The sequence below is a fragment of the Daphnia magna genome, linkage group LG4 (genome assembly GCF_020631705.1).
Source record: "Daphnia magna isolate NIES linkage group LG4, ASM2063170v1.1, whole genome shotgun sequence".
NCBI classification, from domain to species: Eukaryota; Metazoa; Arthropoda; class Branchiopoda; order Diplostraca; family Daphniidae; genus Daphnia; species Daphnia magna.
The window spans coordinates 4247633-4262327 of record NC_059185.1 but is presented as its reverse complement, the minus strand read 5'-3'; the positions used below and the strand labels follow the sequence as shown (position 1 = coordinate 4262327).

The following is a 14695-nucleotide window of genomic DNA, read 5'->3' as shown; positions in this document are numbered from 1 at the left end:
GAACAAGGGGGGAGGGTTATCTCTTTGAAGAGGTGCTGGCTCTGGTGGTGTTTGTTGTTTAGCTACTTCACGGGAGAGTAACTGCCAACAGCCGGCCAAGAGTCGGTCACACCCCAAAAAGATATCACCAAATGCAAAGTGTGTGTGTGTGTGTGTGTGTAATGGCAATTGGTCTAAATCAGTTTGAAACTTGGGTTAAAGTAGCAGCGCCGCCATGAGGTAATAAATAAAAACAAAAGGTGTGGGGCTTGGTTCGAATTTTGTTTTAAAAACGTAAAAAATTTTTGAAAAAAGAAACAAAAACGAAAATGAAAAGAGAGATTGGTTTGCGTGATCGTGATTGAAGCCGTGATGGATGGGCGGTGGATGAGAGGATGTGCTGTAGAGTAAAAAAACAAAAAAGGGTTGACTCCTCTCGAAGGAAGAGGGGGGGGGGGAACTATATGGGCAACGGCGTGATCGACCGTCTCTTAATTCATTTCTGGAGGCTGGCCCGTTCAAACCGGATCTTTTTTTTCTTTTTCTTTTTCGTTTTATTATTATTATTATTATTATTATGAATATTTCTTTTTTGGGAAAGAAAAAAGAAAAAGAAAAATCTGAAATTGTCAGTTCATCGTGAATGGTACCCAGTTGCTTGTGCAGCGCTCGGTTGGTTAGCGAGAACGAAGAGAAGAGAATAGAATAGAGATTGAAGGAGATGCTCATTATTGTTATTTTCTATAGTGTAGCGTGTGATTCGATCGCAGCTGCGCAACACAGAGCGTCATCATCAATATGCAAATGCGCCATCGATGATGATGATGATGATGATGATGAAAGGCTTTTGTTCTTTCCCTTTTCAGTTTTCCTTCTCGTTCGATCGCAACAATCTTTTCTTGTCTTGTTCTTTTCTCTCGTCTTTTTTCTTTTAAATTTATTTTTTATTTTTTTTTTTTTGCTCTGCCTCTTCGAGTATGAATGTGCGCCACTCGGAATGATTTCATCTCGCATTTAACGTGTGGTGCGCATCCCGCCAATGAGCGCCCCCCATCGACTCCCGCATCCTCCCGAATTCTTTTTTTCGCGCTTTTTGCGATTCTATTCGTCTCCTTGCATCCTCTTGCATTCGATCACATTTTAAATTTCAATTGTGAAGATTTTCGATTTCGATTGATGACCGCCAAATTTTGAAATTCAATTTTTTTTGGTGGGGGGGTTTTGTTGTCACTCTTTTCCAAGTGGCTCCACCCTTTTATTTTATTTTTTTTTTCTCTTTCTCTCTCTTTCGGAATACTGTTGGATATTGTTTAGCGATAGGGTAATTTTAGTTTTTGGGTTGGGACTTGTTTTTATTATTATTATTTTTTCTATTTTTCTCGGGGATGACGGTGAAAAAGTTGGAAACGAAAAGAAAGAAAAACATCGATATATATGGGGTCAAGTGGGGGCTGTCATTAATCTGTTTTTGTTTTGAAAACGAGGAGGCAGAACATGTTTTGATGAGTTATGTATCAAAAATGGATTCTCATAAAGTGAGAGGCAAAAGAGAGAAAAAAATGGCCCTTTTTTTTCTTTCTTTCTTTCTTTCTTTCTTCAGACTCAGTCTCGTAAAGGCTTTAGTTAATTGGCTGTCAAAATGTTGGCCATCAGCAGCATGAAAAGCCCGAAAGAAGAATAGAAAGAAAAAAAGATGAAGAAAAAAAGGACAAAAGATAGAAAGAGAGAGAACGAACGTTGCAGCATTGTCGGGCCCGTGTGTGTGTGGCTTCACCGAGGTGGCACCGCCTACATTCTCTTTTTAATATTATTTTTTTTCACGAACGATTTGGGGAGGCGAAAAGAAAAAAAAGAAAAAAACGGAAATTTAAATTCAAATGTCTACTTTAGATTCGAGCTGATCGACAATACGGCCAAGGAACAACAAATTCCAAAGCGCGGCCGTGCACATTGTTATGCAAAAGAAAGAAAAAGGGAAAAAAATGCATAAGCATTCGTCACGTTCCAGTTTGACTCGTCTAGTAGGTTGGGTTGGGCTCAAGTGGTAGGATGAAAAAAAAAAAAAGGTTGAAAAAGAAAAAGGGGGGGGGGGATAAAATTCCAGCATTGCACGAATAAACGCGTAAAAGAGATTTTGTCGGATTTCAAAGAGCAAAATAAATAGGACTATATGTAACGTTTGTGTGTGTGTGTTCAGTTAAAAAGGGGGGCTAATCGTTGATCGATTCATCGTGTGAAAGCGTCCGTAACTGTGTCGCCGCGTATTCAGCGACTCCGCCTTTCCAGACGCTTGCTGTTGCGTCCTGTTTGTTCACGGGCCTTTTTTTTTTTTATTTGAGTTTTTTCACGCTAGCCTACAAACAAATGCGAGGCCCCACATTTTATTTTCCCCCCGATTTTCGGCATACATTGTGCATACACACACACTGTTCGGAGTTACACACACACACACACTGGGTACGAGCTTGTTCGTGTTGACCGTGGAGGTCACACGAGCCGGAGGGCTGCCCGGATGTGGTCCTCCTTTGCACACTTTGCTTTTATTACGGGCCCCGAACCGTTTTGCCGGAGCGCCCAACGAAACCCTTTCGTTGCTATTTTTTTCTTTTTTTTTTCGGGAATTAAAGTTGATGGTGAAGTCTTAAAAATAGATAGCCTTTGGCGTATTGCAGTGGTTTTTTAAAAAGGCTTTTTAAGGGGGGAGGTGGAGGATCTGTTGGGGTATACAGTCATTGCCTAATCAAGATTAGAGTAGCAGCAGCAGTGGAGAAAGGAAGCAAAAGAGAGTGCGCGCTCGCGCCGCTCACCGTGCAAAGGCCAACACTAAACAGCGCGCCCAGTTCAAATTGCGGGGATGAAGGAATAGAGAGAGAAAGAGAGAGAGAGAGATATGTCTGGCGCCCGGCTATCTATTACTGTGATGATGTAATAAAAGAGTAGAAAATGGGGAGGGATGGGCGGGGAGGGGGGAAGTTGGGAGGATTTTCAAAGGCAGCGATGGATGCGCGCGTTATACGTCCAGTCAATCGCAATTTCATTCGTTTTTTCTGGGTAGGGGGGGGTTGTCGAATTATGAATGAGGTAGCGAAGGGATATAGGTAATTTTGTTGCGAATTGGGAAATTGTTTTGGTGGTTTGAAATGAACGTCTTCTCGTCAGCCATTGGATTTCAGTGTACCGGCCATCCCAGCTGTTGATTCATTACCGTGTGCCCGTTTCTCAACTCGGCTGGAATTTCATTCTTGCAAACAGCATTTCTTTTTTTTGTTTGTTTGTTTTGTTTTGTTTTTTAGGACAATTTTTTTTTCTTTCTTTTAAGCTTTAATTTAAAAGAAAGAAAAAAAAAAGAAAAGATTTGAATGCAGCTATTTTAACCGTATGCGTTTTAATGGTCGGCCCGTTCTCTTCCTCTCTGATAAAAAATTGCTCGCCTTTTGTTGTTAGTTGGTTGCTGATGTTGGGAAGTACTCACCCAGTAGGACGGCCGCTGCTTTTTGGTCCCCCCATTTTTCAGACGTTCAAAGAAGAAGAAAAAAATCGAAAGAAAAAAGAAATAATAATAGAAAACAATCTTATCGTGTAGCCCATCGTTCATTGCCAATGTTGCGGCTGCTGCTGCCCAGGCCTTTTGGTTTGAAAAAAAAAAAACGAAATGGAATTATTATTTTGAATAACGAAAGAGTGGGGGAAAAAAAAAAGAAAAACGTGAAAAGAACCCAACAATCTCGTTTATCTTTATGGTAACGGTTATGGGTTCGTTACGTTAGACTTGGGATCTTCTGTGAGAGAATATGTTGCTATTTTGTGTGTGTGTGTGTGTGTGTGTCTGTGTAAGGGACTAAAGAGAAGTCCATTGTCGGCGCCAAACGGCGATTATGGCATGTTTGGATCGAATTTTGGTTCTTGTTCAAAGAATCAAAACTAACATCTAATGTTTTTTGTTTTGTTTTTTTTTTCGTTCGAAACATACTGAATTATGATCTTCACTTTTTTTTTTCGATTCATTTTTCGATTGTTTGCCCAAAGTTTTCTACTCCCAAAAAACAAACAAAAGAGAAATAGGAAAAGAACAAGACGCTTTCATATTTAACTCTATGAACGTGTGTGTGTTACATCTCCATCGTAGTCGTAAGCGTTTTGCTTGGTTCATCAAGTGTGTGATTGTAATTTTGAAAAAAAAAAAATTATAATAAAAAGGCACGAACGCAAAGCGATGGCGGGAGTCGTTCGACGTCAACGTCGTAACGGATGAAGCACTTTGGCGAGCAAGAAGGTTGAAACTTAAAAAAAAAATAATATTTAACTGGAAAAGGTGTTCTTTCTTTCCCCCTTTAAAAAAAAAAATCTACGAGTTCATTTGCGGTTGGCAAGTTGAGGTCGATCATGACAAAAAGGGGGTTTGGCTCTCGTCGACTTGATTGTTGTTACATCATCAAAGTGAGAGAGGCACACAGAGAGGGGGGGAGAGAAAAGGGGAGCAACGGCACGAGCAAGACACGATTCAAAATATCTTAATCGAGTGCGAGCTTTTATCGTGCCCTCTATACCAAACGTTATTGTATAATTGTATTAAAAGTAATGATGGCCCTTTTATTTTTATTTTTTTCCTTCAAAAAGAGTGAGACACGAAAAGATGGAAACGGTCTAATAAATGTGGCATTTTTATTTCGTTTTTTTTTTTCTTTCTAAAAGAAATGCTTACATGATGGATGGATGCGTTTCTTTCTTTCGCTATTACCACTTTTTTTGGCCTCTTTTATTTTCGATTCATTTTGTTTTTTCTTTAGTTTTTTCATGTTTAAAGGGCAGAGATGTACAGAGGCTCCGACTGCCGGTTAAGAAGCCGCAGCACCCCCCTCCCCCCCACACACTCCCGCGCTTCAATCGCCTTTAAATTCGAAATAAAAGAGGGAAAAACAAAAACAATCCGAAAGATAAAAAAAAAAAAAGAATCCGAAGTATAGATAGTATACTAATAATACGGTAGCGTTGGCTAGAGCTGTGTGATGATGTTCTCGAGGCCGCCTTAGTGAATCCGTCCGTCTCTGTGTATAGACCATGTGCAGGGGGGGAAGAAATGAACGATCGAGTGATGGATGATCCGTGATAGCGGGCGTGAGGTTTCCCCTTCATTTTTTTTTTGTTTTCTTTTAGTTTTGCCTTTCCAAATTTCTCTCCCCCCCCCACCATTTTCGCTTTTGAAAACTGAAAAGCCCCAAACAAAAAAAAATTATTATTATATATTTTTATTTATTTATTTTTTTTTTTATTTTTTTTTATTGTTGTAGCTATACAGTAAAGAAAAGAGTAGTCGATTTAGATTAGCATAATGAATCATCAGAAATTCAAAACGGGACGCGCGAGCCACTTGGCAGCGGCAGCGTTTATATTCTTTTCCACTTCCTCCCGGGTTTTCTGTTGTATATACCAGGCAGAAACGTGTCTCGTATCTACCAATTATAGTTTGTGAGCACAACCAAGTAAGAAAAAAAAAATTTAAAATGAAATAAAAATAAAATGGGAAGAACCCAAATGGATCAATTTAAAGTGATCCCCCCCATTTTTCCTTTTTTTTTTTGGTCCTGGCTATATTTTAAATATACAATCTAACAAAAGTACCGGAGCACCTTGGTCGGCCCACAGGGTAGGGAATCCCGTAAAGAAAAAAAAAAAAATGTCAGTTGCGTTTGTAAAAGTCAGGGAGAGATTCCTGAATGGCATTATCTGAAAATAAGGGCCTTTGATATTGAATACATTAAGAAGAAGAAGAAAAAAGAGTCGGTAATGTATAAGTTTAAAGCTGGGATCCCATACCGTTGGATGGATAATGATTGCCTTACTTTGTATATCCACATGTTGATCTCCACCTTTTCCTCCCACTGTGATTACATAGGGAATGCGTCTCGGAATGTTTGCAGCGCACCGGCTGCGTATTGGGAAACAATTCTCTTGTTTTTTTTTTCGTCCTTCGGTCGATCCCCGTCCATTGGTTTTGTCTTAATGCAATCGAGTCCGTCTTTTTAATTTAAATTAAAACAAACGGTTTCCAATGCCGAATACTTTTGCTAGTCGGGTGACGTTTTGTTTGCATTTTGGGTTAAATGACGTCATAGCTGGGGGGTTTTGAAGAAGAAAAAGAGAAAGATGAGGTTGTTTTTTTTGGGGGGAAGCGCGATCGGAACGACGTGTTGATTTCGAAACGTGTCCGTCTTTCTATTGTCAGGGTCGTCAAAGTTTTTAAAAATCTTTTGTCCCGCGTGAAACGAGCGGACATCACGCATCTAGGCTCGGATTCAACTCTCCTTTTTTTTCATTTCATTTTTGTTTACCGCCGCGTTCAAAACCCATTTTGCTTTGGTTTTCGTTTCGTTTTTATTTTATTTATTTTTTTCTTATTGAAGGAGAAAAATAATAAATAATAAACCGAAAAAAAAAAAAAAGTTCAACAGCGCGCCCTCCCCCCCGCTCGCGTTTCGGTGCCAAAAGGAGAGGAAGAAAAAGAAAAACGCTTATGTTTTTTTTTTTTTTTTGTGTGTGTGGCTTTTGGTCTGTTTCGTTCTCTCGGCACCTAGGCAGCTTACAACTGATATAACAAACAGCTGGAGATTGGCTGTGTCTCATTACAATACGTATATTGATCTTGTTTTGAATGGAAATGGTGCGGCCGCGCTGTCGTGTGCCACCATATCGGGATCGCGCGTTCGACTCTCGCAAACTTGGTTTTCTTTTTTATGGCCGTACTTTTGAATTTCCCGCTCTCTCGTCTTCGATTGACTTTCAAATCTTTTTTTCTTTTCTTTTCTGGCTCTCCTTTTTTTTTTTTTCTTACGACTCGGGGAATTCGATTGTTGGTGCTAAACGTTGCAATGTTCACATTTTCAGACTGTTTATATTTTCTTTTTATTTGCGGAGAAATTCCGAATGGCAAATGATGGGCTCTAACACAACACACAGTTTCGCGCACTTCTTTTTCTTTTTTCTTTTTTCGGGAAAAAGAAATAAATCGGCAAACAAGTTTTCCCCTCTGTATATTTAAACGCAATGTTGGAGAGGCCATGTGTGCGCTACACCCTGAGACACATAACAGAGTGGATTCAAGAGAGGGGAAAAAAAAAATAAAAAAATTTCATTCGAAACGGTCGTTATTATAACAATGAAAGGCCATCAAGTTTTGTATTCATTTTTTTTTTATTATGTTGAGAAATAAATAAAAAAAAAATGAAAACAACAAAAACAAAGTCGACATGCAGAACTGGGGGGATCCATTAGTCATTTCGGTTGGGCAGAGACAACTTGTTTGCCAGCTCCGATAGTTTCTTCTTCTTCTTCTTTTTTTTCGCCATCTGTATAATATTTATTGATTTTTTGTTTTTTGTTTGGGGGGGGGGGAGGTGCTGGACATCCCGATGAGAATCTTTCTTTGTAAGGTTTTGCTTTTCACGGATGGCGTGACCGCCAGTCTGTTAATATTTGATTCTTTTTAACCTTTGTTGATATGGTTTATGATTTATTTATTTTTATTTATTTATTTTTATTCTTTTGAGTGAGTGGGGGGGGGGAGAGGATGAAAATTCTTTTGCGATAGCGGCACAGAACAACGTCAGCAAGATTTCTCTCTGAAAACGATCTGATTTGTTTCGATTGTTTCGTTTGAATCTCTGTTTGTCCGACTCCCGCTGACGTGATTGTTCCACTTTTTTGTTGTTGTTGTTCTTGTTTTTTTGTTGTGCATTTCAAGTTTTGGTTTCTCTGCCCAAACTCCGACCGATCGAGATACTCATCTATCGATCGAAACTCTTGTTTGGCACAGTCGGTAAAGAGTCTCTTTGTACAAACGCGTCTATATATGTAGGCTCTCTCTCTCTCTGTATCTCTCTCGTTAAGCATCTCTCCTTTGTGTCTCACCTCAACGCCATGTCAGAAAGAAACGAGGTTAAAAACGGAGACGGAAAGAGGCCGACTTTGCTTTCATTCACCAATTTTTTGTTTTGGATAATCGGCATCCAATGGGCGGCCGCGAAACAGAAGAGTCAAGAATACGAAACACAAAACAAAAATGTCGACACGTCCGCATTGTAATTTAATGATGATGACGGTCTGTGTGCCGAGTTCTACAGACATTAACCCCCCCCCCCTCCGCCCGCTTACGTTACGTAACGTTGTATAGCCCCCAAACTTTGATAGCTTACGTTCCTTTTGAACGTAGGTGTGTTTGTGAGTATTGTTGTATGTGTGATGTGCCCGCGTAAATGGAGTCATCATCATTACGCGAGTCGTCATCATCATCATCATAGGCTTGTCGCTTCCATCAAGAAATGATGACGTTTTTCTTCTTTTTTTTTCTCGAGAGAGAGAGAGAGAAAAAAGGCCAATTTAAATTCGCTGTTTTTTTTTCATGTCAGATGAGACATCCGGCTTTTTTTCCCGCATAAAAAAAAACGGATCCATTTTTTTTTTTTTTGCTTCGTTCGTTCGCTTTTTTTTTTCGGTTGGTAGACGATGCGGCCGTCTGTGGTACAGAATTTTTTTCGTCCTGTGTAATTTGCGATGCTAATGCTCGGTCATTAGGTAAATAGGCTGCAGAAGCCGCACCGGTTGGTGTGCGCCCCTCTCGAGCCCCGGGATCTTCAGGCCTTTTCGTTATATTCCTTTCTCTCTCTCTCTCTCTGGAAGGTGAAATAAAGAAAAAAGATAAAAAAAAAATGAAAGAAACACACACACACTTTGAAGAAGAAAAAAAAAAGCACGTCAAATAAATAATTCATTCATTTTTTTATGATGGAGGCTTGTGGTTTGCCGGAAGATAGGACGTGGTGCGGTCAATTAGTTATTCCGCTCACATATTCCGGTATGCGGCCGTTATGCACACCGCACGTGCGGCTCATGATCGCCTCCTTCAGATTTCCTTTCGTCTTATTTTTTTTTCTTTCTTTCTTTAACCATTGATTTTATTTCGATTTTTTTGTTCTAAATTATTATGATATTTTTTTTTTTGCCGTTTGATGTGATTACGGACAGTCGTTCGAGGAATGTATGACGTCATTTGAGCGGGGACTCAAGTTCGAAAGAAATCTGAATGCCATCAAGTAATACGTTTGGCCTTTATTTCTTAAAAAAAAAAAATTAGAATAATAACCGAATGAAATAGGCGGAGTTGACCCTATTGAAACTTGATAGACTTCAAATTGCCTTTTTTTTTTTATCCGAGGCTTCTCTCTTCTTTTTTTCTTTTTAAAAATATATAATAGCGATACTCTCTATATATGTAACGTGCTTATATATATATACGGAGGATCTATTCATATTTGACCACAAACGGGGGAATGGACAGACAAGAAAAATGTGCGGTTCGTGTGGAACGAGACAAACTGGTGCGCTCTCCTTTGATTTTAGGAGAAGGCGAATAAAGAAAAAGAGAGAGAGATGGAGAGCTGGGGCGTGGTTTTAACATGGACACACACAAGTTCTTCTCTTTTCTCTTCGCCTTGGCTGGCACCAAGGAGATGATACCGTGCGAGTTGGCTCTGATGTTTTCCAAAGAGAATCGGTTTATCCGTCGGCTCGATCCATCGCACGTTCCTCCTCCATCGCCATATTCGTCCGTCTGGACTGTGATACGCTTAACAAGCTGTCAGATCGCACTGCTGGATTTCGCCTCTTTTTCATTTTTCCTTTTTTTCTTTTTTCACCTCGCCTTTAAATCAAATCGAATCAAAGGAAAGGAAAAAAATGTTTCAGATATATTTTTTTTTGAAAAATCGCTGGCCCAAATGCGGGAAATTCAAAATGAAATTATGGGGAAATGTGAGGCAGAGGCTGACGAAACGCGGGAATCTCGTCATCGCGTACGTACGTGATTCACAAGTGAATGTTGTCTGTTTAAAAGAAGAGCCCTGAGAATTTTTTTATTTTTTTGTTTGTATTTTTGTTTTTGTTTTTTTCAACGCCCGCCAAAAAATAAATAAAAATAAAATAAAAATAAAAAATGAGAAGGAAATTTGAATTCTCTTTTTTTTAGGCGAAGCAACAAGGCGCGGGGAGATTGATCGTCAAAACTAAGGAAAGCTGTTCAAATTAAAAAAAAAAAAAAAAAGGGAAAAAGAAAAGAGAAATGAAGCGAAAAACGAGTAGAAAAGAAATCAGAGAATTGCAATGCGAAACCAACGTTAAAAAAGAAAAGAAAATGGCCGGCTTTTGTTGAGCGTTTATTCTTGTTTTTTTTTTTTTTTCTCCGGAGCCTATTGTTGTGTGCGTGGATGTGTACGCTGTCTGCCAAAAACCATTTAGGCTCTTTGTTTATTTTTGTTTCTTTGTTTCTTGTTTCATTTTCGACTATCTAACCTTGATGAGAGGAGACCAGAGACCCGGATGTCTTTGCTTGCCGTAGTCCCTCGATATTGTCCCTCTCCGACACTTTGAAATCGCGTTTTCTCATTATGAAAATTGAGTCGCTATACCAATTCTTTTTTTTTTTTTTTTCAAATACCGCCCGGCCCGCAATGTTCATCGTGAATGAACCGTTTGTTGCTCTGACAATCGGTTGCGGTCCAGTAAACGCAACGATTCTCTTCTTCTTCTTCTGGTTCAATGTTCAATCGTAGTCCGTAACCTCTGCTGCAATTTGAATCGACAACGACAATCAATAGATCGACATTTCTCAGAAATGGGAGACGCTTCATTTCACGTTGGGCATCTTCATCCTTTTTTTTGTTTTTTTCCCGTTCTGACGTCATCACAAAACAAAAACAAATCAAACAAAAAGACGGGGGAGGAAGGGGTGAACAATGTAACAGTTTAATTCACTCGCAGCTCTCTTGAGCTCCGTATTGAAGATGAACACACACACCGAACAAGAGAGAAGCCCCTCTTTCTCACCACTACTCGGAATTATAGTGGTGCCTTATTATGTGTAACACGAGAACGAGGGGCCCCACGGCAGAGGTTCGGTACCGGTCAATTATCGTCATCACTCTTTGTGGATGACTTTTGCCATCCCTTTTTGTGTGTGTGTGTGTGTGTGTGTGTGAGAGAGAGAGAGGAAGAGAGTCTGTTTGTTTTAGTTTCTTGTTTTTTTTTTTTTGGAGGGCCCGGAGATGTCCGTAAGACGGGCGCGCACGCACATTTGGTATTTCCGAAAGGAAAAAAGAACAACACACAAATTCCCATCAGGTGTGTGTACGTTTTTACTGTACCTGGTGCGCGTATGCCTCGAGAAATAGCACACACACACGTACACGTTGATATAGTATACGTACGTATGTGTGTGTATTGTATGAATAGGAGCGTATTCATTTGCATGGCATTATGAGGTTCCAAAAAAACAAAAAAAAACAGAAATGAGAAAAGCGCGTTGCTTTGGGATTTTCGGTTGTTTGATTTTGTTTACTTTTTTTTTACGACACTAAACGTGCGCCACATAAGAAAAATGTGCCAGTCGATATTTGAAGAAGGAACAAAAAAAAAAAAAAGACGATCGTTTGCTATTTATTTTGGCTGCTGTGTGTGTGTGTGCGCGCATCGATGAAGCGATCCGGCCGACCCGTGCGCGGATCCCGCTGAGCTTTTGTTTTTTGTTTCCTTTCACCTTTTCGAGACAAATAGGAAAAAAAAACCAAAAATTGTAATAAATAACGAGATCAAACAGCAACCAACACACAAAAAACAGTTGACGTGGCCTGGATATAAATAAATTTTGGGTTTTTTATTATTATTATTTCAATTTGTCCAAGTCTCTTCTAAATGCTAATAAGCCTTCCTCCCCCTTATCTGTTTTATTTTTTTTATTTATTTATTTATTTATTTTTTGTTTCGTCTCATTCTTTTTGAGAATTCGAATTGGGTATAGTGAGTGGATCGAACCGCGGAGAATTCTGATGAATCTGATTGAATTTTTGCGCGCATATTTGATCACGTTTCCCAATTTAAAAAAATGGGAACAGCTTTGATCGTAGGGGAAAACGTGTGGTGCCCGCTCTGTTGACCAGTTATGTACAAAATAATCAACAGATTTTGTTTGTTTTTTTTTTTTTTGGGGGGGGTTTAGTTAAACAGTTATATACAACAACAACAAAAAAAAGCGAAGAAAATGAATGAATGTACTCGTCAGTTATCACGTCAGCTGCGCTTTTTCTTTGATGACTTTGAGAAGAGAAAATTAACGAGTCGACCTCGTTCAATCACCTCCTCTCTCCTTTTTTTGTTGTTGTTGCTGTTGTTGTACACCCAAGCTAGCGAATGCAGTGTGGCAATATGCCCCACATTTTTGTGCTGAGCGCCAGTCTTGTATATTAAATGCTGTGAACGGTGTGCATAGCCATTTCCGTCTGGACCCAATTTCGGTTGGCCAAACCGGAGCTCTCCCCACATAAAAAAAACAAAAATTGAAAATTGATTAAATAAATGTAAAGAATAGACGTGAAAAAAATTTTAAAAAATTGTGTAAGAGATTCTGAACGCAATTCAAGGCGATGAGGGAGGTGAAAATGAGATGCAAAAAGAAGAAAAAAAAAGGGGGGGACCGGGACATTGTCTGCAACATTTAACTTTAAAAAAAGGGTTTGTTTTTGTTTTTTCGTCTGCTTGATTTTTTCTTATTGTTCCATCACTACTCCTCCCCCTCCTTCCACCCACTTGACGACAGTGGGCCGGCAGAGCAGTTGATTGATTCGTCTCGATTTCATTTTGATTTTTGATTTCAAACAAAACAAAAACAAAAAAAAACGGCAATGTTTTTCTACCTTTTTTCTTTTTCGTATTTTTGTTTGTGTGTCGGGACCGTTGGCTTGGCTCACGATGAGCAGCCGGATGGCCGTGCTTCTGCCTGGCCCCCTTAATTATATAGCGATGCGGCGTTATTTAAATAATACCGCGCGCACACATACGGGCGCAGCGCACGCCGGTCGTTGTCGTCATTTTTCCCCCCCATTTTATTTTATTTTTTTTTTTTGCTTTCGGAACGTATAGTTTTTGATGATGGAGTGTGGCATTGCAGCTGTGGCTTCTTTTCCTATTGCAGCGGCGGATAAGATTCGTTTAACCGCACGGCTGCCCGCCTTTTTGATTTGTATAAGGGTTTGAAAAGGCCGCGTTTTTGTTTTGTTGGGTGAATGCTCAGAGTAAACGCTGAGCTCACACACACACCATCATCTCTTAACTCTAAGAGTTTTTTTGTTTTTTTTTCGTATTTATGCATAATGAGCTTTCCCCCCCTGCTTATCTTAATCAAACAGAGAGCCGTGAGAAAATCGGAGCGAAGAGAGAAAGAGAGAGAGGAGTTGGAGAGCCGGTTGGCTTATACCCTAACCGGTTTGTTTCTTTTTTGTTGTTGTTGTTCTTCTTCTTGTTGTTGTTGTTGAGATTCATTTATTATTTTTCGTTTTTGGCTTTCAAAACGCCGTTATTGTTTATCTTTTTATAAGATGATGACGTCTCGTGTAAATACCTTCAAATCGCATCGCTCCTAATGTACAAATGCCCTGTTTAATGAGAGGACACAAACCATCCGTCAAACTGTTGAGCGGTTAAGAGTGGGAAGGGGATGAAAGAAATAAGCCAAGAGACACCGTAATAACATCGAGAGAAATATGTAAATCAAAATAAAAAATAAAATAAAAACCCATAGATCATTGAGTTGTGAACATATCTGGATTTTTTTGTTTTGAAATTCTGCTTTCGTTTTAGACGTTCATCAGCATTCGAAGAAGAAGAATAGTTGAAATTCTTTTGCCTTTGTACGGCTTTCACCTTTGTTCTTGTTTGAGGGTTGTTCCGACAGGGCGATGTCATCATCATCGTTTGTTTTCTTTTCTTTTCTTTTTTTTTGTTTGTTTTTCTTTGTAAATTCAATTTCGGCACATTACGACGATTGCAGTTTGACAGGGTGGTCAAAACCAACTGTTGTTCTATCGTAAATAACATTTTTTTTTTTATTTCTTTTTTTTCGATGTTCACGGTGTGACCGGTTCGTTTAAATGCTGTTCTTGTTACAGGATTTTGATAGCACGGCTATTGTCTTTCCATTGAGATCGAGTTTTCCAATGATTTGTTTGCACAGTTGTTGTTGTTTTCCACTTGTTTTCACGATCGTTTCACGTCCTTTCCATCGCAATGATGTTTTTTATACGAACGGATGCATCACAAGTCGCGATGATTAGATCATACGGTTAAACGTATACGGCTTTTAAATGCGATGTGGTCACCCACTTGATTACACACACACACACACAGACCCCCAAATGTCTTCATTTTTCCAATGCGATTGAAATCTTTGCACACAAAATGATGTCGATGTTTTTTTGGTTTGGTTTTAACGACTTGTTTCACCCCCGTGTTCGTTGCCTGTATTGTTAATAATAATATTAACATCCGTCTGGCCGTGTGGGTTGAACGGAGACGGCCGTTCTCTTGAAAGTGCCATCAGCGCGTCGTAAATCAGCGGAAAGTGCCTTTTTTCGTTGGCTCGTCCCAATGTTTACGATACGACCCAACAAGTCGATAGAATCAAAGATAATCTCGAGACATTATTGCCTTGGCCGCTCACACGTCTTTTTGTATGCGCTTCTTTCATGCAACTTGAACCCCGCCGTTCTCTTCTTTGCCCGTCGATTGGGAATTGTCTGTGTGTGTGTGTCTACGCGGTCATCGATTGTTGTAAACTATTCAAACCTCTGCCAATCACGACAGAGGCGCAGGTTCGCACTTGCACGTGATTTGATTT

General features: G+C 39.5%; 1 protein-coding gene across 6 annotated transcripts in view; it reads left to right on the top strand.

Moving 5' to 3' along the window:
* Positions 1-14695, top strand: part of LOC116921315 (protein single-minded) — a 46139-nt gene that overhangs the window by 15778 nt on the left and 15666 nt on the right. The gene's annotated exons all lie outside the window — the stretch shown is intronic.